Raw genomic sequence first — 25,441 nt, 5'->3', positions numbered from 1 at the left:
GCTTCTTCACAATCCACTCACTAGCGGGTGGCTTAGGTAAATCAAACTGGAAACATTTCCATAAACTGTACTTTCTGTGTATTTTCTGGAACCAGAGAAAACCTGTGGACTCCGTCCAGATGCTCAGGTGAGGGGGATTATGATAGCTCGGGCAGAAGTGTTCATGCCTCTCTTTTCCTGCCTCTGTCTTCCTGCAGTGCACCCTTTCAATGCAGGGAGCCTGCCTGCCTGCCTGAGAGGCAAGCCAGCGCTGTGAACCAATGCCAGATGCCCCCTCTTGCTCGTGACGATGAACTTTTATTCTGTTTATTTGCAACCCTCCTTAATCTAGAGGAAATCATCTTTGCTTGGGAAGCATAGCTTGCTCTTTGTTTATAAAAAGCGCAACCTTCACATCTGCATTTGTGATTTCTCCCCTGCCCTGACAGCGCCTCAGGGACTCCAGACCTGTCCTCTGCAGCTTCTTTTCCTCACTTAGCTCATGCTTTAGGAAAACAATGTCTGCTTTGGACTTTATTATCAGGCAAACCAGACAAACCAAGATCTTTCCAAACTGTCCCTCAGAACAAGCCCATATTCACATAATTTCAGTAAAAATGCTTACAGTGAATGAGGTGAGGATACCTATTTCTATTATGGGGGAAAAAAAAAAAAAGAGGAGCTGTCTGAAAGAAAATTGCCACAAAGGAAAGGAGTGAGGGCTCAGTTTCTCTGACAATCAGAGTGATACAGCTTGCATGAGAATTTATTTCAGTATGCTTCTTCAGCACACACCAGACTCCCAGGAGGGTGTTTCAGATCTCATTTCCTAACTTTCCTGATTGGAACTGAGGCTTGCATTTACTTGGCTTTTTCCTTTTATACCATCATTCGGGCTCCTGCTTGGTTTCTGCCCCATGTGCCTCACCTCTTCCCCAGGCCCCTCGCCACAGCCCAGAGAGATAAGGAAATACTGAGGATGAACCAGTGACTGCAGTTCCAGCAAACTTCAATTCCTTTCTGCCCCTCTCCCAGCAGGAAGCACTCCCTTCTCAGAGGCATTACCCAGCCCATGGCTATTTACGGCAGTCAGGAGTTCAGCTTGTTTTCCCAAAGCAAGTTCTCATTATAGCTCGGGGTAAAGGCTCCCCAAGAAAAGCAGAAACATCTCTTCCATACTTTCCAGCTCTGGAAAAAACAGCTGAACTGGGCCCTCAGATGGTCTCCAGAGTCTCCTAGAACATGGAGTTAGCCAGTCTTAAAAGGAGCCAAGGGATAAATGTCCTGGGTGCGTTTCGGATGCTCTCTGCACAGTCTCTGCTCCCACCCTGCGCAGTCCCGCTGGCCAAAGAACAGCAGTATCCGAGGCTCACAGCTGGCCTGAGGGTCTAGTGAGGTCTTGGCATCTCTTCCTGCTTTATCCCCGCGGTACTTTAATTTGACACAAGAAAGTTACTTCTTCCAAGTGCCGCTTCAGTTCAATCTCGCTTCTTTCAGGCTGTTTTTCAGCTGATGTAGGAATACCTCCTTTTTGGAGCAGGAAATCGCTGCGTTTGATTACACATCTTGGGGCAGAAGACCAAAGTGGTATTTAATAAACTGCCACCTTTGCCAAAAGCAGCAACATCAAATCCTGTGAAATGGGCAATTGCTGCAACGGAGATAGCTTGAGCTGGTGTGCTGGCAGGGCGACAGCCAGTTGTCTCTTGGCTACTGCTGAGCCAGGTTCAAGAGCTTAAACGCGGCTTTGAGCTCTGGCAGTGAGTCTCGGATGCACCGCATGCCCAAGCATCCCAAGGGCAGCAAACCCCCCTTGCATCAGTGCCTGCCACCCAGTCTGTGAAGTGGTGTTGCATCAGCTCCAAGAGCAAGAGGGGAAAGAGCGCACAAGAGAGAGAGATGTTCACTCAAACTGGCAGCTGCCTTTTGTTTTGCGATGGCAGCTGCCAGCAAGAGACAGGCAGGGCAAGGGAAAAACACACAAGAGCAACACACTAGATGCAAAGCATATTACACGCTAGATTTAAAATAAAATAGCATGCATGAGGGGTAAATATTCAGCATAACGCATGACGACCCAGCCCCGCCATCTCTTTCCAGTTCCTAGGAGCTGTGGGACTGGATCTCCCTGGCCTGCGCTGGCTGTCCTGGAAGAAAAGGCAGGGGCAACGCTCAAATTTTATAAGCAAAGGAAGCAAGTGCCTAAACATCGACTTTCTTCATCCACTTGAGGCAGGTGAAAGGAGAAATATCACTTCAGTGGAGAAGGGTGGTCTGTGGATGATCCTGTACAGTGGGCTCGTTGTTTCTCTCTCACTTCTGACAGCTCGCTTGCTTCCTTTCCTCACGGACTGTGTTCCAGTCGGTTTAATGCTTTTGGCAGGGCGACAGCTCTGGAGCCTGAACCCCCTCCCTCCACAGAAGCGGTGCTGGTGGCGGTGCCGCTCATCCCTCTCCTCCTCCACCTCACCCCACCACCAGCCTGGCCCCCGCACAGAGCCCCCAGCACCACCTCCCGCCCCGGGGGAAGCCCTTTGCCAGGGCAGGATCTGCTTTGCAATAGCTGCCGGGGCCTGGGCAATGCTGGACAAGGTCCGTATCTGCAATGTTGAACATCCCTGGCACTTCACCTCCCCATCCGCCCCAGTGTCGTTCCTCAGAGAGGCATGCCAGTGAGGGTGGGCATGCATTTCCCACCCCTTTCCCGAGCGCAGAGTTTGACAGCACGGTGAATCTGGCTCTGGGCTCCCTGGTACCGCAGTGAAAACACTTTGGCCACGTGGCACTCACTCCGCTGGTTTGAATTTATTTTAATGGTTCTGACAGGACAACTTTGTACCAGCAGCTTCTTCTGCCAGATCAGATATTGTTTACCCGCCCCACTTCAACTTTATGCCATGTTCAATATATTCTCTCTGCACCGAGCTCACTTTATGCCAGATCAGGTATCGTCTGTCCTCCCTCAGCCAGCACAGAGCATAAAGCTGGCATACGTTCCCCGCCGTGCACTCGGGCTAATTCAGCAGAAATGCGAGCACACGCCTGCACCTGATCCAGACCGTATCCCTCCTGCTAAGCGGTCTGCTGGTGCACGGATCTGGCATTCGCTGCCAGGGGAGCACGGCCTCGGCACGCTCCAGCAGCTGCCAGGAGCACCGGGCACACCACGGGAGCAGGCCTCCAGCTGTCCCCAGCCCTGGCCAGAGCAGTGGGAGTTCCTGGCGGCTGTAAAGATGATGCTGGGACACTGGCAAGCCACGCGTGAGCCGTAAACCCACCGATGTGTCAAGGTAGGGGGGGCAGGAAGAGGAGGGGAAAAGCTGTGCTATCCTTACTTCAGGTTAAAAGAGCGGTGGGGTAAGATGAGTTTTACCTGAGGCTGAATTCAAGCTGCTAGCCCCCTTTAAAAAAAAAAAATAAATAAACCCAGGTTACTGTGTTTTTCCTGCTGCCTCTGCCGGCCGGAGCTAACTCAAGTTAGTCAAGCCACACTGAAAAAAACGCCTTTCCTTTATTTACTTGTTCTGATCGGGGAGTGTAAACATACCTGAAGCGGGTCTGAGCTCCTTTTTATGCAAGGAAAGGTTTCAGAGGAATCCAAGGAACCGGGACTTTTTTGCATGCGAGGTAGAGAAAGAAACATATTGTCTGAAAGCAAAGTGACTCTGAATGTGGCCGTGGAGATAAAATGGGGTTTTTAGCTCCTGCATGCAAAAGCAGCATTTCTCAAAAACAGCTTTTTTCTATTTCATCTTCTTTCTGTTTATATTAAGTGAAGCCCTTTTTTAGCTCCTTTTTTAGGTTTTAATCTTTCTATAGAACATACTCCATGACCCTGACAGAGGAAAAGCAGCAAAGTCCTACCTCTATGAACGTGTTTAGAAACACCAACTGATCAAAGTCAACACCGTGTGAGCCACGACTGAGCTACTGCTATTGCCACGCGTTCCCGGGTTTGACAGACTGCATCACTCGGTGTGTTGATGTATCAGGATTTCATACACTATGAATATTCACCGTGCATATTAAATTAACCAGGTGAGAAAACACAGGTTTGTTTTGCATGTTAACTCTGTGTTAACGCTGCCCCTAAGTGGTTAAGTTGGTTTATTGCAAGTTAATTAGCCCTCATTTCAGGCAGGCAGTTATTTATTTGTGGAAGACTGTCGTGTTTTTTTCCCTTCCAGCTTCGTGACTAGGCCTTGCCTCTCTTTCTAGTTTGTGTTTGCATCCTACTCTGTGTGGGTTTCACATAACCGCAACGTTTACAGTCAACTCAGCTTGGAAAACACGCATACAGGGAAACATGGATGCCTACTACATGTTTATTACTCAATCCAAGCGAGGCTGTGATCCTGTTAGCGGGCTCCCCTCCCTCAGCTCGTTTTAATTAGCATTTCAAGGGATGCTTGGTACAGCAAGCTGGTGAAGTTTGAAGTTATGATGGGCTGCTTTTTGCATCTTTCCTCCTGAATTAATGTGCCACTTCACGATCATTTCATCGCCCAGGCAAACCTTTTCCCAGTTGCCTTGATATTTATCTTTGTGCTCCCATCCTTCTGCGTGGATCCATGCAATGCGCCGAGATCACACCTTCTCCTCTCGGGGCAGCTGGTTGCTCTTGGAGGGGTACGTAGGTGTGGGGACGCCAAGCAGAGCAGCTCAAGCTTGCCGTGGGGCCTCAAGCTTCCCTTCTTCTCAGTGTGCGCCCCTCCGCCTGCCCCACAGGGAGAGGCAGGTGAGAAAACAGGGCAGCCGCACGCAGCTCGCTGGCTCTGAAGGGCCTCACGCTGACAGAGGGGACTTGATGAAACCTCCAACCAAATGACTGTAGAGCTTACTGACATGCTGGGGTCCAAGGTGCCTTTTAAAATCATCCACCACGGACCTCCTCGTTTTAGTTGCTTCCAGGCTGCGGCTGGGGAGCCTGGGACTGCTCCCCAGTTTGGTTTTCAGTGACCAAACTGCTTCCCAGAGTGCATTAAGTGGGTGACCACCGTGACCCCTTCAAAGTCCAGACTTCTTCGGCTCCTCGTTTTATTAGAGAGCTGAGTCGCTCAGGTCAAAACAGATTTTCATTTCTGAGGTGCTTCAGCTCCCTTTGGGACAGTGTGTAGCAGAAGTGCACTTTGGTGCTGACCCTGCCTCATCCTCCTCAGGGGTCGGGGTCCAAACAGGCAGGGTTAAGCCAGCAGCAGGCAGAGTGCTTGCACACCGGGCTTGCACCTCCAGAGACCTGGATTCAAATTCGCAGTAGAGTCTCTAGCTGAGGAAAGCAAACCTGGTCAATATTGCAGCAGCAGATACCTACACATCTGCGCTGCACCAGGCAGCATAGCTATCCAACCCTGCTCAGGCTGTGTCGGCAGCACAAGGAGAGGAAGGTGAGGAAGAGCAGGGGCAGTGCAGCTGAGGATACCTGGATATACTGGCAGAATCTCTCTCTTGATTATCGGCCTCTTCTTTCCACAAGCTCTAAAATTCTTATCTAAGACACCATAAAAATTGAACAGCGGTGAATCTTCAGGAAGGTCTCCAGGCTTCGGCACAGAGCACAGGCTGCTTTTCCTTCATGCCACCACTGCCCTTCACCTTGAATGAGCGACATTTGTCTCCTATCCCCTTCGCTCGTGAGTGTGCAGACTGGAGTCTGGGGAGGCGTCTCGCCGCCTCGAGCTCCGTGCAGCCATACGCTACCTCCCTGCAGCACATCCCAGTGCCGGGGCTCGGAGGGAGATGTCTGGCCTCACGAAGCAGGGGCTGGGGAGCGCGATGGGGGTGAGCAGGCGTCCGTCCTTTCCCCGATGCCCTGCTCCAGCCGCTCAGCTCGGCAGCTCTGCGGGAGTGGAGGGCTGCCTACATCCTGGCCTTGCGCAGCACAGTTGGACAAGGAGTTAAGGAGTCCAGACACTGGGATGCAAAAGGAGCCGTGACGGTGTGAGAGGAGCTCGCTTATCTGAAAGGGGCTTTGGGAGGGCATTGACGGTGGCACGCTTACAGGGTCCCTGCTTCTCTGCTTCTTAAAAACCTGCCGCCGCATCTCTTTGGTGCCATGTTTTTAATCGGGGCTGAGAAAGTCTGCATAAAAGCTCAGGGACTACCTTAAATACCCCTAACCAAGCCTTCTTAAAACTCCTATTAAAATACAAACACCAGAGTCAAGACAGCAGGCTGGAGGTCTGCCCAGTGGCCAAATAAATCAAAATAGTCCAGAGATTCTGTTTGCAAGCGCCCGTTAAAGTCTGACAACTGGCTAATACCAAAGGCAGCATGGATCTGAAAGACAGAAACAACATGACCCTCCCTGCAAAACAGCACGGGTTTATTTCTTGCCCTTTCAAAGCAGGGCTTCACTGCTTTAATGCCGTCCGCTTCCCAGGGACTACAGAAAAGGGTTGCTGGTGGCCCAACGAGCTGCTCAGGGCAGCCGGGCCACAGGGGCTGGGGGCTGCCCAGCCACGGCTCCGTGCACCCCGAGCCCCACGGCCAGCACCAGCCACCCACCAGCCTCTGCCAGGGACCTCCCCACCCAGGACCGTGGTTCAAAGCCTAGTGCCAGGATACAGGCCAGCGTGAAAAACAGCCATTTATCTGCGTTTGCTGCCTTGATGACGTCCGCAGGCACTTTCTGTGCTCTTTATCTGTTTTCTCAAATAAATTAATAAATAAAAGACAGAGAGGCTGGAAAAAAGGACAGAGCAAATGAGCAGATTTTGATCTAGTAAGCAATTTAAATCTGGGCTGGCAAGCTGCAATCGTTCATTCATTAATTCAGTCGTGTGCTCAGAAAACCCCAGCAGGACTCCCTTCCAGCGCAAGAACTTCCGACTGTGAAATAAACCCCGCGTAAACAGATTAACTATGAGGTATGTATCAGCCAGGTCTTAGGCATTAATTCAAGCATACTTTCCCTGTGCTGCACATCGCCAGAGCCTGATTTCTGGATCAGGTGTTGCTCACTGGCAGGCATAAACTCTCTGAAGTTTCCTGTCTTCCACCTCCCCCTGTATTGCTGTTCCTTGCTCAATAAATAAAAAAATATTATTATATGTGCTGTCAGGGAGTCTTGATTCGGCTGTTAATAGCAATGTTATCAATACCTTGTCTTTCAGTCTCACATAATTCAAAAGTGGCTGAATGGTTTTGTTCTGGCATTACGAAAATGAATCACTTCTGGGTTTAGCCCAAGCATAGAAAATCTCACCTTAAAACTTCAACATTCGTAAATTCAGAATATATTTAGCGTGCAGAAACTGATGGGCAAGATAGAAATCTCTGCATAAGCTTAGTGCAGTCTTCCACCCAGCAAGTCTGTGCTATACTGAATCACCATATGATTACTGTCTGTCTGAGTGACTTCAATTATAGTATTATTATGTTATTTATCATTCGATAAATGAAGCAGGACGGTGGCCCGTTTGCGTCAGGTGCTGTACAAACATTCAGATGTGCTCAGACAAGATCCCGAGGACTATCCATAAAGTCAATGGGACATGAGTGGGAATCTTCAGGCAAGGACCCCTTTCCACAAGCAGGCTGATCTAATACCGCCATAGCAAATGCTGCGGTCTGGCTTGCCAACAAACTCCCGATTTTCTCTACGTGCTCCCCTGTGGACTGAACATAGAGGGACAAAGTCAACATTAAGTCTGTTTGTACAGAGCTATGCTATGAACACATTTGTTTTAAAAGTGGAGAGTGAGAGGGCTTGGGTTGGTTGGGACTTTTTTTGAAAAAGACAAAGTCTTCAGCTGTTCTGGCTCTCAAACATTTTTATTATTATAGCCATCTAAGGTATGGTTTATGACATAGTTAAAATTCATGTATAGCCGCTACTGCAATTTCAATACTTTATTTCAGTTTCAATTCTTTATTTGCTATGGGGAAATCTAATACATGATAATGGTAAAGCTTCAGTCATGAAGTGAGCTGGGATCATCCAGTTGGTACCAAGTTGTCCCTTCTCTCCTCACACAGACAAAATGCTAAAACAAAACTCGGTCACCGAGTTCTCCACTACGAGAAGTTCGGGCTGCCAGGACCTTTGGCATACCTGCTCTGCAGATGAAAGTCTTGGCTTCCCATTTTTATCAGTCTGGCATCTTTCAGAAATATTAGCTCAGCTTTATTTTTTTCAGCGAGTGCCTTTGCACACAGCATGTATGTGTGTTCCTGCTATCACTCTGAAGTATGGAGAAGTGACTTACTACCTGGCCCAACTAATTCCCAAGCTTTCACTGAACTGGCATTTGGAAACACGATGTATTTCTTTCAGTGTGGCCTGCAAATCCCGCTTTTTAAATTGGATCTTTCCACACAAAGTCCTCACCAAGGACATGTTTTTCTGGTGACATTCGGCCATTCAAGAGCCACACCATAGATAGCAGGGATGAAAACTTGCAAAAATGACTTGTTTCTTTTCTCTCATCTGTCCCAGTCAGAGAAGAAGGTTCACAGGTTGGAGAATTTGTCTTCATCAGACTCCTCCAGCGGTATTTATCAAGTTTTAGTCCAAATAATATCTGTGAATATTATTTAGCTTGTTAGCAATGAAAATGCTTAGCTGACATTGATTTTGGAGCTACATGTTGCTGAATAAAAGCTGGTGCTTTTGCTCCTGAGCCATCGGATGAAATGCAAGAGCATGCTCAGACACTGGCTGCGATAAGAGTCTCCAAGGTGCATGTGTTAACATTGCAATGAAAAAAGCAGCCTCATCCCACAGACTTTAAAGAATATATGTGGCTTTTTGGTTCGTAGACAACTGTGAGCATCATCTTTTCTCATACTAATATAATCTGCTTTCTGTTTTCACAAGACTTCAAGGGACAGTGGAATTGCTTCAAACCAATTTCATCATGTGAAAAAACAATTAACAGTGTTTCCAGGAGAGGAACATTCTAGGTATTCATCATGGATTCTGCAGTCACAAACAGACCGCAGACACTTTTCCCTCTGACAACAGTATTTAGAATTGTATAATATTCTGTAATTGTAACTTTAATTTATAAATCTTTATAAATTCCATGGGCGAGGGACACACAGTGGCTTTTTGCTCTGGGATATATACGCCCTCAGTAGATAAAAGACAAAGAAATACTTTCCCTCTGCCTGCGCTGAAGTCAAGTCGTACTTCAAGATTTTTTTTTCTTAAGCTTCCTAGAATGAGCTTCTTCAGCTTCTCCTTCTAGAGCAGGTTTGACAGATTGCAAATCATTCTTCCAGACATTTTTAAACCCTTTCTGCTTTCGCAACAGCCTTTGCGAAACAGACAAAGAGGGGAGAAGTAAGTAAACCCTTCCGTTGTCTACCTAATCTCCTGCCAGGAGCACGCCCAGCCCAGCGCAGGAGCTCTCATTTGCATGATTCTTAGCAGCCACATACAGCTCCCTGGACCGACGGTGCTCACCTTACGAGCGGACGTTTGCTCTCATTCACACCAGAATAACTCTCTTGGAGTTATTAACTGGTGGATAGTTACAACCTTGTTTGAAGTCATAGCCCATGTCTCCCTCTCAGAGCTTCTACTGTCAAATATACAGTCTCCTTACTCTAGAAAAGTGACCAAATGCTTTCTTTCTCCCCTTGCTGTTTCAGCTCTACCCAGGCTCTGTAAGCTCACTTCATCACGGGATCCAGATGCTCTGTAGAACTTGCTGATATCTCCATTCATTGTGCCAGCTGCAAACTGCATCACAGTGATTTTTTTCCCTGACACGCACGTCAAAGTTCACTGACTCCAGTAATCAGACTGGTGCAAAGAAGAGCAGTATATGACTTTGTCCTTGTAGGCAGGTGAAAACAAGGCTTCTTGCTTCTTCTGCTGCAAGGCTCCAAGGCTTCTGCTGCTGCAAGAGTAATGTGTCTCATGCAGTCCAAATCCACCACTTCAGCTCTGCAGCCCCCTGGATTTCAATCCTCAGATGCAAAGACAGCAGTGAAGGTCCAGGTTACAACTTTCTTTATGACTTCTCTTCAGAATATGGCTTAATGCGGGGACGATGCAAAGACAGCAGTGAAGGTCCAGGTTACAACTTTCTTTATGACTTCTCTTCAGAATATGGCTTAAAATGCGGGGACCAATGAAATGTCATTTTCGTGATTCAGGCTGATTTCTCGAGTTCCCCGCCAACAGCGGAGATCTTGAGTGTAATGGCTAAGATCTCTGGCAGAGCATGACGCAAACCCAAACTCTCATTTCAGCTCATACCTGAGGACCAGATTAATTCAAATCTGTGTCTCAACACTGCTAACACATCCCACGGACGGCAGCCCTCATCCGCACCCCCAGTCTCAAGAAAGGCTCTGCGTGTCATTTCCTTGAAGGGTAAATGGGGACAGAGTGTATACGGTGCATCCGCACAGTACCAGGTTTACTGTGATTGTGCAACGGCAGGAAATGCCACAGAGCTACTAGTGTATTTCAAAATGCATTATAAGCCACAGAATAGACACGATTTAATTTTTGTACTGGATCAGAAGAATGGAAAATGGGTATTTCGGTTGCTTATACAGACTGAAACCACAAAGATATGCACCAAAACTGCTAGCCTAAGTTTATATACCACTATGCTTTATCCATAAGGCATTACAACATTTCAAGTTCTGAAGAACTCCAGAGAATCTAGATAGACCTCATCTCTTGATATATGGGTTTGCTTGTGAAAACTTCACTTTGGAGCCGAGAACACTAGCCAGACATGTCCTGCATCCTAGGCTAATTGTACGAGACTATTATTTATTCCATTCAGTAAGTGTGCATCTGGTAGTGATGATTGCAAAGCCCATAAGAAGGCTGATACTTCCTAGCAAGTGACATTTTTATGGTTAATAGAAACTGTCATAGAAACCAGTTGGAGGGGGATATGTACAGGCTTGATTTTCAACTTAACAGTAAATCACTTCAGATTAGAATTAGATATCATGAGAAAATCCTTCATCCTGTAAATTTCCAGAATGTAAGTAGCAGTGGCTCTGGAAGAAACTGTGATAAAACTAGAAGAAAAGTTTCTTATTTGGTTTTGACATCCAGTGTGCCTGAGATTGTGTCTTCTCCATAAATGATAGCACATTATAAATGTGCCTGCTCTTTCATTTCTTACTGTTGTATTAATAATAGGAAGTAGTCCTTCTTGTAGGCCACGACTCCTCGGGCAAGACGCAGTTCAAAGATGGAAGAGAAAGATGGGCGTCATGCCAGGGACATCACAGGCAGCATCAGACCTACAGTGCTGCAAGAGTCTGAGTCATCCCGAGCCCCTGCAAATACAAACGAGTCACGAGCACCTAGTGGGGCTCATACCATCAGCCTGTTGAGATGAGGACACAAGGGCTGATGCCATAGGTGAGGTGAGGGTGTCTCTACCTAAATATTCTTATTCCTGGTTTGGGGCAGCTGAAGACTTCTGTAGTGTTCGTGCCACTGATCTCCTGCCAAATGCCCTAGCAACCTCAAAGTAGTTTTGTGGTGACTGTAATGGTCAAAGGACGTAGGTAAGACAAAGTCTGTGTGTAGAGACATCTTTTGTTAGACCAGCTGATTATAGATGGGAAAAGTAGACAAGCTTCTGGGCACAGAAGTCCTTCTTCAGGACTCTCAAAGCCACTTTTTGAAGTGCTTCCAAAGAAAAAACAATCAGCACAAATGACCAATATTCAGCTGAATATTAGAGCTCAGCTTTGCCTTTCCAGCAAGGGATTGAGTCGGGGTCGATTTTGTACCATCCAGCCTTCAAAGGAACCCATTGCCCTCCAGCAAGTGCTGGGGTACTCCCAGAGCCCTGGAGCGGTTGTGTCTCTGAGCCATGGGTCTCCGTTCCTCCCCCCATTACGTAGGTGCTCCTGGCCTGCCTGACATCGCCCTCCTGCTTGGCTGGCTGTAAGGTCTTATTCCCTTCAGGCCTCCCCGTGCATGACATGGAGATAAGGCCTTCTTTCTACCCAGCTTTGTCTTTTTCACGGAGCTGGAAAAGCTCCACAGGGCCATGGGGCCGCTCCTCAGGACAGTGTGCAGTGCTCAGCATGAGGCAGCAGGGCCACCATCTTCAGTCCGTGCTTCTGCAATGGTAGTAATAACATTCCCGCATCCAAGACACAGGGCAACTTCACCAGGGAAACCCAAATTCTCCACAGTCAGGAGAAAGCCCCATGAGAAAATTGGGTATGAAACCAATGGAAGATAGAAACCTAGGCGTGAAAATCTTTGGGATGGAGCGTATCTGTGGAGCCAGATTATATTCCAACTTGCAAGGGTCCCGGTACCCCCCTCCCATGGCGGAGGGACATTCCCCGGCTGCTCTCTTTCAACTGGGCTCTGTTTCCAGCAGCGAGAACAAATAACCATTTCAACAGAAGTGACACTGCACTGTACAACATCTCTCTGCAGCCCTCGCCAAAGCACCAGTCACACGCTATTTACCGCAAGCTGGAGGATTCACTAAATCTGGCCTATTTTGAGTCAAACGGGGGTAGTTCCAGTCCTCACGAGGACAGCCCTGCCAGCTGCCCTCCCTCTTGCACAATAGGGAGAGGAAGGGGACATCCACCTCCAGTGCCCAGGCTGAGAGCAGCCGCGGCAGCGCGCACAAGGAGACAGGTGGCTGGTGGGGAGCCACAATGGAAAGGCAATTGCACGGCACCTCTCACGGAGTACAGGCGTGTGTAAAAGGCTGCGAGCAGCCTGAGCCAATTAATTTCCATATTCCCTTTCAGTCAGATCTGGAAACGAAGCGCGTTGCATTCAGCGCGGGACACTCGGTCCAGGGGGAAGGGAAAAAAAAAAAAAAGGGAAAAAAAATGATTCAGCAATCAGCAAATTCAGAGGAGGGGCAGGAGGAATGGGTCTGAAGAGATGAATCAGCATTGGCTTCAGGTGATGGAGGGAAGGAGGCATTTCTGCTCCGCTGATTTGTGCAGCCTGATTGAAGTCAGCCCGGGCACTGGCATTGCATCGGAACGGAAACTGCCTGATAGGCTGCGAACGCTATGAGGGGAAAAATCCAGCAGTCATGCAGACGACATCTTTATTAAGTACATTTTGTGACCTCCCAGCTGATTGGACATTTTTTTACTGACTTATAGTAGATGTTATAGATGCTGGGGGGGGGGGGGGGTGTGGGGGGGGGGGGGCTGTTGTGTGTAGGTTTTTATGCATATGGTGATAGTGTGTGGGGCAGTGAATTTTAAGCAAGGCTGCATGAAATTCAATCACTTAATCTTAAATTACAAGCCACTGGCTGCCAAAGCAATTTTTGAGATGGAAATTCTTCTGATTCACAGATTCCTTTGCCTCTTTTAAGGAACAAATGAGTAAACAAACTATGAAAATGTTATTTGCTTTTTCAGAATTTGCTTGCAGGGAAAGATTAAATTTTTTTCCATGGCATTTGGCAGGGCCTCCTTTCCCCTCTGTAGCAGGTAGCTAGGAGAATATGATTCACGACGAACAGATATCATTTCCAACATTTCTCTATTGTATAGCCAAGAGCTGAGCCTGTTGTTTAAAATGTCGCAGGGATGTTAATTAAGGTATACCAGAGATTACAAAACCTATTCCAGTCCCCTTGAAAGTCCTAGAGGAAGCAATGGGCCAAAAATGTTTTTAGAGGATGTATCCAAGGGTTTGGTGATATTCTGAGAGTCCTTAGTCAGCCAGGTAAAACCTCTCGGGATTAACCAAGGATTACTCACACAAGTAATTGTTGCAGACTCAAACTCTTCTGTGCCCACTCTCTGGCAATCAAGTTGTTATAGGAAGAGCACTCTTCAAAGGAGATAAATAGCAAGTCATGAGTGCTCGAGCGAGTGCTAATAGGAATTAGACCTTCTGAAAACCCAGCCCTGGTCTCATGCCAGCACAAGGCACCCAAAATGAGTAGATGGGTTTGGAGATACTGTCTCTCTCATTCCGGCTCTGGTCTCACTCCAGTACAAATTGGGAGCCTATGGTTCTAGTTTTATACATGTGCAAATGACAGGTAGTTCAGACCTGAATCCTGCCTGCAGCCCTCCCTCCTGCTGCACGCAGCAGCCCTCTGAGGGAACAGCAGGGCTCAGCATCGTGAAGAGCAAGAGGATTGTGTTGGGAAGTATTGCTCTTGCAGTGCCACCTCTTTTATGGCGTTCCCCATGCCTCGCTCTGACGGGATGAGCTGGGGAGAGGAAGGATGAGCCTGGAGTGATGCTGCTGACCACGTACGGGGCTTCAGATCTCAGACCCTGGGCACCTGGGCTCAACCCCAGCCTCACAGCACCCGGGGTCAGGGCCAGGTGCCAGACTATGGCCAGGATTACAGGGATATGGACACAGAAGTAGGGAGGAGGCACCTGCTCCTCTCTGGGATTTGTGCCTCTGGGAGCAGCACACTTTCCTGCCTCACTTCATGGGCCTGCGATGAGGCCAACCAATGCACCAAAGACTGCAGGGCACTCAGGTGTCCTGCTAATGGGGCTGCGTAAGTGCCACTGGATCAGGCGATCTTTCACATCAGCACGTGCAGAGGAGAAGAGAGAAGGTGCTAACCATCAGCGCACTCGTTCCCTCACGTTAAGTCCCCGCAGCTACCCAGTTTCTGACTTTCTCCATTGAAAGCAAAAAAGCCCCAGTGTTCTGAAGAATAAATATCACAAACTGAGTCATTACAGGAGATTTTTGTTTGTTTGTTTATTTTCTAGATACATCAGACCTGCCTGAGACAGTCATACATGGTCATCGTAGTGTAAAATTATTCTCCCAAAGAAATAACTACCAACCAGGTAATCTTCTCTTAATAAATGGTATGTATGTGATCACGGACTTCCCTAAATTTTATTCAACCCAGAAAAAAGACTGTAAAACAAATGCGGCTTTCCTATTTCCTCCTCCCCTTTATTTTGTGAATCAGGACATCCATGCATTATTGAGGCCTGCTCAGAATGGAGCCGCCTTTAAAGCAGACTCTCTGTATTGAGGATTACGTGTGGATTATTGCTGAGAGATCATTCAGAATCAGAGCTAAGCATTTACCCAGAAATCATTTGTAATTCCAGTTGCCCCTTATTTTGGCTAATAACGGCTGTAAGGACAATTGGATCAGCACTGTGTACCTGTCAGCCGCACCGAAATTCCCCGTGCAGTCCCGAATTGTGTGCTGCACGATTACCAAGGGAAGCTCAGCACTGCGCCTTATCTCTTTTATAAATCCTCTTAATGTGGTTGCTGCCGGATCCCCCGCACACCACTGAATCAGCACCTCCTGTCAGTCACCCAGAGGGGAGCTCTGCCTTCGGATGAACTGATTCAGCAGGGCTGGGGACCACCGCGCCGGCAGCACCAGCAGCCTCCTTGGAAGGGAGGATCCACACATGGGTGAATGGAGATGTGGATGCAGGAAAAACAATGCAGAGGAGCGAGGGAGGAGGGAAAGAGCTGGAGGGCAAAGGAAAGGCTGCCCTGCGTGGGTCTGTCCCTACCCACGCTGCTCCTGAGAGGGGCTTGCTGTGCCCCCGGGGCATGTATCCTCCCCACAGGCAGCAGAAGCGCATCCTCTCCAACCCCATCCTCTCCTCACTCGGGGCGAGGGGACAGGCTTCCCAAACGGGGCAGGGGGCCCAGCTCGCCCACCCACACCGGGGAACCCCTCACCGCAAGCAGGCCACACGCCGAGCCCGCTCTTTGGAAAAAAACAACCTTTCCCAAGCCACAAAAGAAGGATCACTAAAAACCTCGAACCACTGCATCTCCCTGCCACAGCAGTGGTTTTTTTAAACAAATCCCTGCCTGACTGAGAGAAGGGAGGGAAAAAAAAGTTCCTTGGGTTTTATCCATTTTGCATGCACATAAAAGATGAACTTCCCTTTGGAAACAAAACGCACAGAGTTACGGTTTGAAAGGGGCCTCAATTTGGCTTCGACTGGGTGCAACTAATTGCAGTTGCGAGCGCCGGCAGGTGCGAGCAGGCAGCTGAGGAGCCCTCCCCCCCGGCCCTGCCTGCCCTGCCTGCTCCCGGCAGAGGGCATGTCCAGGCCTCACTAGAGACACAGCCAAGAGACATGGGGGACGGGACTGCGGGGCGAACGGGGTGTTTGCAGCGTCCGCTCGGCTACTTCATTTCTGAGAGGGCTATATTCAACGTCAGCAGGGCTGGAGAAGGTCCTGGAAGGCCCTGGAAGGCTCTGGAAGGCCGGCGGGGCCACCCTGAGCCAGGGTGACACTGCGCCTTGCCTGGGAGAGCCCCCCTAGTCTCTCTGTCTCCCAGCTGTGGTTGCGCCCTGCCCAGGCCCTGGGTCCTGCCATGGGGCCAACACCACGACCATGTCAGGAGGGAGAATTGCTGCTACATCAAAACTGCAAACACCTCTGGTCTTTCCTTGATTTCACCCATTTGACGGCAGGGGAGAGGCTGTCTATACCCTGTCTCACATGCTGGCCTCTCCTCCGTCTGCCCTGAGCTCAGCTGAGGGGCCGACGTGGCTCTGCAGCCACAGCCTCTCAGCAGCAGGCAGGTCGGAGCTGGGGTGCAGAAGGGGTTTCACCAGGGACTGTGCAAGTCCTGGCCAGGGTTGCATCCATCACAGGCCCCCAGGCCAGCTAGTATGCCTTCCTCTTGGCCACCGCACCCGAGACTTCGCTGATGCTGGGCTGTTTGTTTTCTTAGATCGGATGCCCACGTGGACCTGATCGTGGATGGTGGCAGTTCCGCTGCCTGTAACTGGCAGGCCAGGAGCCATGCATTGGTTCACTGCTGCTCCCCAGGACGACTTCACTCCAGACGGGGGCTGCTTCTTCCTCTGCTGAGTTTTAGGGTGCTCCTTGCCCTGGCCAAATTCAGCACGGCCACAGGAGGAAGAACACAAAGCACACTTTATCAGTATCTTTCCTGAAAGCTCATTTTGTCTGCAATGCTTTTAGCAGGGCAGACAATTACATTTGCTGTCTTAATTCTTTCATTCTTTTTATGTCTTTTAAGAAGTAACTGAATCACCGAGATAATGCACAGGCTTTCACGAAGGGGATCTATGATCCCATCGCCCACACCCTTCTCCTCCCGCTCTTACCCATTTGTCCCCTTACTTAACTGCCGGGGGTATGAAATGAAGAGCGTGAGCTAGTTTGGACAGGCGCTGCGGGTTTTCTGCACGGTGTCTAGGTACTCTGAGGGCCAGTGAATCGCAGGGTGCGGATTGCAAATGCAGAGTGAGCTGGCTTGATTACCTAACCCGAGCTCCTGAATAACATATGCAATGATGGACTTCTCTGAATTCATTCCTGAACGAACTAGAGCACATCTTTGGCGGGAGGGAGGAGGAAGTCTAATCCTGATTTAAAGTTGTTGGTGATAGTCCCCACAGTCCTTGGTAATTAGTTCCACTGGTTAATTACCCTCACTGTTAAACATCTGCACCTTATTTGTAGTCAAAATTTGTCTGGCTTCCAACTTCCAGTTGGATCATATTATAGTTGTGTCAGCTAGATTGAAAAGCCTTCTATTATCACATTTCTCTTCCCCATGTCAGTACTTAGATACTGTGATCAAGTCATCCTCTCAACTTTGTCGTCGTTAAGCTAAACAGATGGAGTGTCTTCTCCAGTCTGTCACTTCAAGCCACATTTTCCAGTACTTAGTCATTTTGTTCTGTGGCCTTCTTGGATTCATCCTCACCTCATGCACAACCTTCTTGAACTGTTAGACACACTCATCTTTTTCAGGGTCAATCCTCTCTAGATCTGGAGTTCCCTGCAGTCCTGGGACTATGGTCTGTATTCTGTTTCTGGATGTAAGTCCTAGTGTTTGACTACATAGAGAGATACATTTCTGGGTTTGTACCCATCTCATTAAGTGATCCAGACCATACGGCCTTGGTGATCTATCTGTTTCACTCCAGCTGGCATTCCCATTGTTAAGGACTTTTGCTCATACACGGTGGGGCTGAACTTGCCGCCTTCCCTTCCCTCTGCTGAACTTTGCTGTTGCAGCACTTTGGAAGGACTGAGGTGGGGGATAGGAACTGGCATGAGGATATGACAGTCTAGCACTCAGCTTTTGCCTCTGCTGAAAACAGAGGCCTAATCTTTGCCGTTGCAGCGCATAATGCTGGCTGGTTTATTTTAATGATAAAAGAAGTTTCCCTTAGGGGTGCAGTAGGTTCTGACTTCACCACAGTGTATGGCAGAGATACCCTGCCTAGCTTTAAACAAACTGGGTATCAAAAGCACCACTGCATCGCAAAACCTAGCCAGAGCACATGATGCTGTTTCTAAAGCACCACTGCATCGCAAAACCTAGTCAGAGCACATGATGCTGTTTCTCAGCAGATCAGCCCATACAGAGGTGGATGGTCTCTCTTCTTAGTGCTTGCTGCGGAATCAACATCTCCCATGGATTCCCAGAGAGTGGTAAGCATGCTGCTTATGGTATGCAAACTGCTTCAAGGAGGGCCACCAAAAAAAATCCAGACTGGTTTTTTTTCCCTAAGGGAGACAGGGAGCAGCTTTTCTTATGCCCGCACACAGGACAGAGCTGGGACTGTGGCTCCACAGCACAGGCTGCTTTTGTTTGCATAACCATGCACAGGACACAGAGGCACGCACAGCTCAAAGCATGGAAAAATGGGGCAGTGCAGGTGGTCCATGGGCATCTGTGCCTGTTTCCTGGCTCAGGGAATGTGACTGCAGTGTGATTTCCCCATGATTCCCAGAGGCTGTGCACTGAATCCCGGGCCTGCACCACCAATGAAACCCCACACAGCGGGGTCAAGGTTTCCAGGCCTCCAGTCCCCAAGCATCTGGTAGGCAGCCAGTGGGAAGCTGAAAGTTAGTGCACTACCAGCTCTTCTTCCTTCCCTTTCAATACTAAATTGCCTCAAAACTAGCTAAAGCTTTGCTTGCCCACTACAGTGACTTCTGTAGGTGTCACATGGATGTTGCAGGATGGCAGAAAAGAAGTGGTGGGCAGAAGTGTTTCTCTGGCAATTGCCCCCACTGGATTTGCCCACCATGTGCAAATGCCTGAGGACGTCAGTTACAGGAGCACATCCAGACGCTCTGCACACTGCCGCTTTCTGATCATCTTGTTCCTGGGTTGGGGAAACAGCCATGTTGTAACCAGGGGTGACCTGTGTTTTGGGTGTTGCACATGGAGCCTAAATTGTGCTGAGCAAAGCCTTGGGACTATTTAAATGAACGGGAGTTTTGCCAGTGACTTCAATGGATCTATGATTTCACCACGACATCTGTCGCGCATTAGCTACATCAGTATTGATGTAACAGGCTGAAAACCAAGACCTGGCCTATGCCAGTTTAGAGTCAGCGGAGGAGTGCTGATACCAGTATTTGGGGGACAGCCAGACCCAGATACAGGACTTTCATTTTTGGTATAACTGCAACCAGGCTTGGGGGTTGTGGAGCTTTTATTATCCTGGTAAAAATGATCCCCCCTCATCAAAATAGTTCCACTGCTGCAAAACCATTTGGGAGGGAGATCTGGTTTTCATGTCACTGTGATTGGGGTGTACTGCCTAATTCACAAGTGCACCCTAACATTCATTTCACTAATGCTTACAAAGCACTCTGAACAAAATAAAAGTACTATGTTGTTTCAATACCACATGAACTGAAACATTATTTTTATACCATGAAATATTATTTTCATACCATAAAATAATGTTTAAAAAAGCAATGTAAATAATTGATCACAGAGATCTAGGTAAAATTAACCACACACAAAAATCTAGACTAGTTTCTGCACAACTCTAATAAATACCCCAAATATCTGGACTTAACGGCAGAAGCCTGGTAAACATTTCAGTTTTGAAATAGAAAAAAAAGTCCTGGCTTGAAAATAGCTTCTCCTTTCTGCAATTTTTTTTCTCACAGTCCAAATAACAGAGTGAAAAAGAACCCAATCCAATTCCCATAGGTCTCATTAATGAACCTGCAAAGGGAATGTGTTGGAATAGCTGAGGGCTCTCACTCTATTTAAAACGTGTAACAAACCCAAAAATTACTTATCTTCACTGTTTCGAGGATACACAAAGTTTGTGTTCAGAACTGTGCAGCTGAGATTTCTGGCACAGACAATATGCTAAATCTTCCGGGCTTCCCGCTGTGCCCCTTGCCAAGCTCTTGATGCAAAGCCAGAGCCAGGTCCTGCCTGCCCGCAGAAGGTGGGGGACCTCCTCCACGGTTAGCCCCATTCCTTCCAGCGAGACCACTTATAGCCAGGCCGTGTTCGGAGGCTGGTGCCAGCTGCCCAAGGGGCTGAACTTCCCAGCTATTCTGTGCTTCTTAATTGTGCATCCTCCACCCTGGGCTTGCTTTACTGAAGCATATTGACGAGGGTTTCCATATCCCTGCTTAGTTTAGACACGGGGCCAAAAATTGAGTGGTGTGATGCACTGGTTGCTCTGTCCCAGCGACTGGCAGGAGATGCTGGGCCTGAGGCACACCTTAGTTTTCCCCTTGCTGTGGAGGGAGTGGGAAGCAGTTGCCAGATGCAGCAGTGTCGCTCAGTGCTTTGGGAAGTGCAGCCATTCATTCCCGGGTGTGTGAATTCAAGATCCAGTTAATCCACCGGCACATAAGCCTCACCTTTCCTTGCAGCGCTGTGAAAAGGTGCAGCTTAAGCTACAGCCTAGCTCTCCAAGCTATTGTATTCTTCTTTCTGTATCAATTTGGCTCTTACGTCCTATGCAACACCAACATGGCTGATCCAAAATGAGTTACCTGGGTTGGGGATCCTGGCTCAGCACAGCACAAATAGCGGACCAGATGCAAACCTTTACTTTGGGCTCCTGCCATCTCAAATATACGTGAGTGGAGCTAATTTTGTTCCAAAGAAAATGAAAATTGTCTGGTTTTTTCCTCCCATGTCCTTCGCATAGTCTGTTTTTGTTTATTGAGACTGGGGTTACTCAGGCTTTTATCTAGGTCTTATTTAGGAAGGCTGAGTGGCTAGGTCCCTCCTGCTTCGTCAAATCCGGTCCCCTGCTCTTGTAGGCAATCACATCTTATAACGCCATTCATAAACTGATCAAGTGCTGTCTAAAAACTAGTTTGTTTGTTGTTTTTTTTGTTCTCGCTGCTCATACTGAAAAGGTGCTCCAGAACCTCCTATTTCAGTCATGCTTTTTTGCTCAGCATGATGGCAACTCCAAATAAGGGAAGGCAGTCCGAAAGGAATAAATAATATTGTGTGGGGAAGAAAAGCAACTAACCTACACATTATCATTAAACAACAGGACGTGACAGGCAGTGTAATGTTTCTGGTTTTGTTGTGAGTCAGGAAGATGAAGGTCATGTGATATCAGCTCTCTCTGCAGCACAATAAACCTTATTAACATTATAAGATAAAAATAAATATTCAACAATTAAGGGGAAAAAGGGTCACACGTTTGCATCTGCTGGGGATTATTGACAGCAATCTGACATTACCGTCAGCTAAACCCACTGCTCTATTTTGTCCAGAGTTTCTAAAGCCATTATATAATGATCAGTCTAATAAAGTCTAGATTAGAGGCATTTCTCTTGTGTACAAAGAGATTGGCTTTTGGGTTGCCTTGTGGAAAAGCAACATTATTCTTAGGGAGAGAAAGGGTTAGTTGTCTCTAACAGCGATCCTGATGAAAAATGTAAACTGTCTGAGGCCATTTCAGACCTCCGGCAATATTTTATGCTAACAGGTTTATGTCTGAATTAACAAAGTTCTCTAACCATTTACTGTGTTAAAATGCAGTTATTTTTTCCCCCCTTGCTAGGAAAGCATGTGCCAACCTAAATTTGGATTGTGTTTATTACCATTTGCAATCACCTGGTGTCAGAGGCCACGTGAATCCTGTGAGTTTATCTGATTTGAGTCTGGAGCATCCAAATGTACCTTTCAACTTGTTTCTTCATGCTGTGCATGTCTAGAGTGTTTTGCAGTAATACCATAAGCCCCTACAAGTGCACAGAGTGATAGGAAGGAGCAGAGTAAGATACTGTCCCTTGGGTACCACATAGCTTGGAGGAAGGTGCTGAATTTTAATTACCCCATATCCACTGACCCAGCATCAGAATGCAAGCTTCCTTTCTTTTCTTCTCTTTTCCCTTAAAAAGGATGGGGGGAGAGTGTGTGTGGGGGGAATGTCACTTAATTCAAAGATGCTATCAAGCCAGGTAGCACTGAGGTATGACTCCTCTTATACACCATTTTACAGCGCACGTGAAGATTAGCAACACAGCGTTGGCATCTGCCAGCTACCGCCTGCCACAGACCTTCTGCTGTTCCAAGGCCTGGACCACAGAGTGAGGGGTGAAGGACCTCAAGCCAGCTTCAGCCGTGCTGGCTCAGGACCACGGTGGTTGGGTGGCCCAGTACCGGGGCTGCAAGTGCTGTCGTGGTGTCCTCAAAGGCAGGAGCAGACACAGGGCACTGCACTGACACAGCTGCATCACTTCCCCAGACTGAGCCGGCCCAGCACGATGCTTTGTATTTCTCTATTGTTCATTCCCAGCTAATTAAAATCTTCTGAAAACTTCAGTCAGCTGGAACATCCATCCTATTTCTGCTATTTTTTTAAAAACATGGGGCTGATTTCAACCCTGGGGGACTGTCTACGTTGGCCTGCAAAATCACGTTAATGCTTTTTGAAAACTTTGTCTATAAACACTTTTCTTGCCTGAGAGGCAATAGCAGTTTTGCTTGGCTACCAAAGGTAGGACTCAACTATTCTTTAAAACTGGTTTGCATAAGGCAGTTTTACAAACCGTGTTAAAGAGAAGCTAAACCCTGTTTGCGTTATCACCTTTGTCAAAGAGATTGTGTTTAGCTCCAGATCATTAGAGAGATGATAAGACACTTTTCCTCTTGCCAGCTCAAGCCAGGCCTGAGATTTACACCACAGGTTTTGGGTGAAAAGCCAACACTGGAAAACTTCAGTCCTGAAAGCAGCTTGCTCAGCTGCACCGGGGGCCTGTCCACAAGAAGAGGCTGGCCCTTGCAACGGGTGCGGAAAGCCAGTTTGGCTGGCAAAGGCTTCCAGATAAAAACATATCCCACTCCATTCCGGGCAGCTGGTAAAACATAGTCCCAGTCACATTTTCTCCAACGGCTCTGTCTGCACTTGGGACATTTTGCAGATGATGTTCCTGACCGTGGCTAGCACGGTCACAGCCCAGGAATGCTGTGAGCCCTGCTGCAACACCCAAGATCCTCAGCCGCTCTCTCAGTGGGAACTGGCTGCACCCAGGACCACTTATCATCCAAGGCCAGATGGGCTGGGTGACTTCGGTCAGCTATGGCTGTGAGCACCTGGCATTGTTTTAAGCTCTTTGCCAACCAGATGAGGACACAGGCAGGGCAGGGGGTCCCGGCATTTAGAACAGCCCCTGTACCTGCTGCTTCTCCACCTTAGGGTTCCTGCTAAGATGAATGCTACTTGGTAGGCAGGGAATAGAATGAAAGCAAATTCTGTAACGTTCTGCAGAGTAGCCATGGTCCAAATAAGCTTTGGCCTACCTACATTAGCATTGAAGTGACTAACTGGCCACCCTTCTGTAAGCCATTCTTGCATACCTGCCCACAGATGCCTCACTATCACTGCTTTTAAGAGCTGTGTCACTGGTTTCCAGGAGAAACTCTCCAGAACAGGGGCACAACAAGAAAGATGTCCAGGTAGGGGCACAAATCCTGCCCGACCTTAAATGCGTAATGTATGTCTGTAGGCTTCTGTATCATATGGAAGTTGAGAGACAGGCGTGTGGAAGCATATGGACCTTAGTTTGGGTCATTATCAAATGCTGGATATGCCTTTTAAACCCTACTAGAGTATGATGTGGCATGAAATACCTAATTACATACTCTGTTTAATTTTACTTTCTGTCTCTATACAAATGCACACATGTAGTGTAAGGTTCAGAGTTTTCCGCCATGCAAAATTCATGAGGACTCTATGACAATAGTCTAATATACTGTGGACGAGGGCCTGGAGTCACCAGGCTGAGCTCTGCGCTCTCTGCGTGGCAGCACGGAGAGCTAAAAGACTGAGCCAGGATCCAACTGTGCTGCTGTCATGTGCTGTATGGGTGACTTTTTGATTGCTTTGGATTCCATCCCTTATGGAAGTAGATAACGTTTGTTTTATTTTCCTTGGAGGAAGGATACATATTTGCCTTAATATTACTAAAGAATTAAGTCCTCCTTCATGTCCCAATTAGCTTTTAGCGCATTTAGACTGTGCCTGTGTAGCACTTTTCTATAGTGCTTTCAAATCCAGGAACAGATATAGGTTGAGCTTTTGTCTGGAGACTGCACGTGCGCAGGGATTCTTCCACACAACCCTGACAGGTTTCTCTCTCCTTTGCCTGACACAGTGCAGCCCCTGTGCAAGGTACTAGCCACCAGCAATTAGTACTGGAGTCCCAAGGGCTTCAAGGTGGGGAGGGAAGGGGCATACTTACGGGGCAAAAGTTGGCTTTTTTTTTCTTTATGCAAAATTCATTCGGGACTTAAGCGTTCAAGCATACCTTTTCTTCCTTTGCTGTATGCCAGAGAGGTCTCCTCGTCAGTGCTAGTCAGTGCAAAAGACATCTTCCTCTCCTATCCTTCTGATACTTGCTCTCAACTTGAGCTGCCCTGCTTTAGAAGGACACATTCTTTTAATTTTAGATCAGCAATGTTTCGCTGTTACCTTGAAATCACTTTTATGACAGGTGAAAGTAAAATGCAAATGTAAGTATTTATTTACAACTCCCAAAACAGACCACACAGTTTAAAAAGATGCACGCATAGAAATGCTGAAGTCTTTCTGTAGCCATTCTGGTAGGTCCAGAGAGATTCAAAGCTTCCCATCAAAATACATTAACTTCTTTTCCTCCAAAAGCTTAATTACCTTTAAATGTTTCAAAAGGCAGTCTTGCTGCTCTTCCAGTGAAAACAAGCACTCTCACTCGGACATGCAAATGTCAATGCACTAGATGAATGTGTCGCATCCTGTTCTCAACTTGACTAAATCAGCAACTCCTTCACTCAGCGAGGGTTAAATCCTCCCCCCCCCCAAAAAAAAAAAAAAAGTGATGCAGTGTGACTCATCTTCACTGCAAGTGTGTCTGTCCATTAAATGGTGTATTTTATTTCACTCCAAACCTTAGCCAACACACTTACTACAAGCATCTGCTAGGGACAAACGTGGGTAGTTCATTAATCATAGAATCATAGAATCATAGAACGGTTTGGGCTGGAAAGGACCTTAAAGATCATCTAGTTCCAACCCCCTTACCATGGCAAGGGACACCTTCCACTAGACCAGGTTGCTCAAAGCCCCATCCAACCTGGCCTTGAACGCTTCCAGGGATGGGGCATCCACAACTTCTCTGGGCAACCTGTTCCAGTGCCTCACCGCCCTCATAGTGAAGAATTTATAGAATCATAGAATCATTAAGGTTGGAAGAGACCTCTAAGATCATCGAGTCCAACCGTCAACCCAACACCACCATGCCCACTAAACC

The sequence above is a fragment of the Aptenodytes forsteri genome, unplaced genomic scaffold, assembly GCF_000699145.1.
Source record: "Aptenodytes forsteri isolate BGI_AS27 unplaced genomic scaffold, ASM69914v1 Scaffold2, whole genome shotgun sequence".
Lineage (NCBI taxonomy): Eukaryota > Metazoa > Chordata > Aves > Sphenisciformes > Spheniscidae > Aptenodytes > Aptenodytes forsteri.
This window is presented reverse-complemented; position numbering follows the sequence as displayed.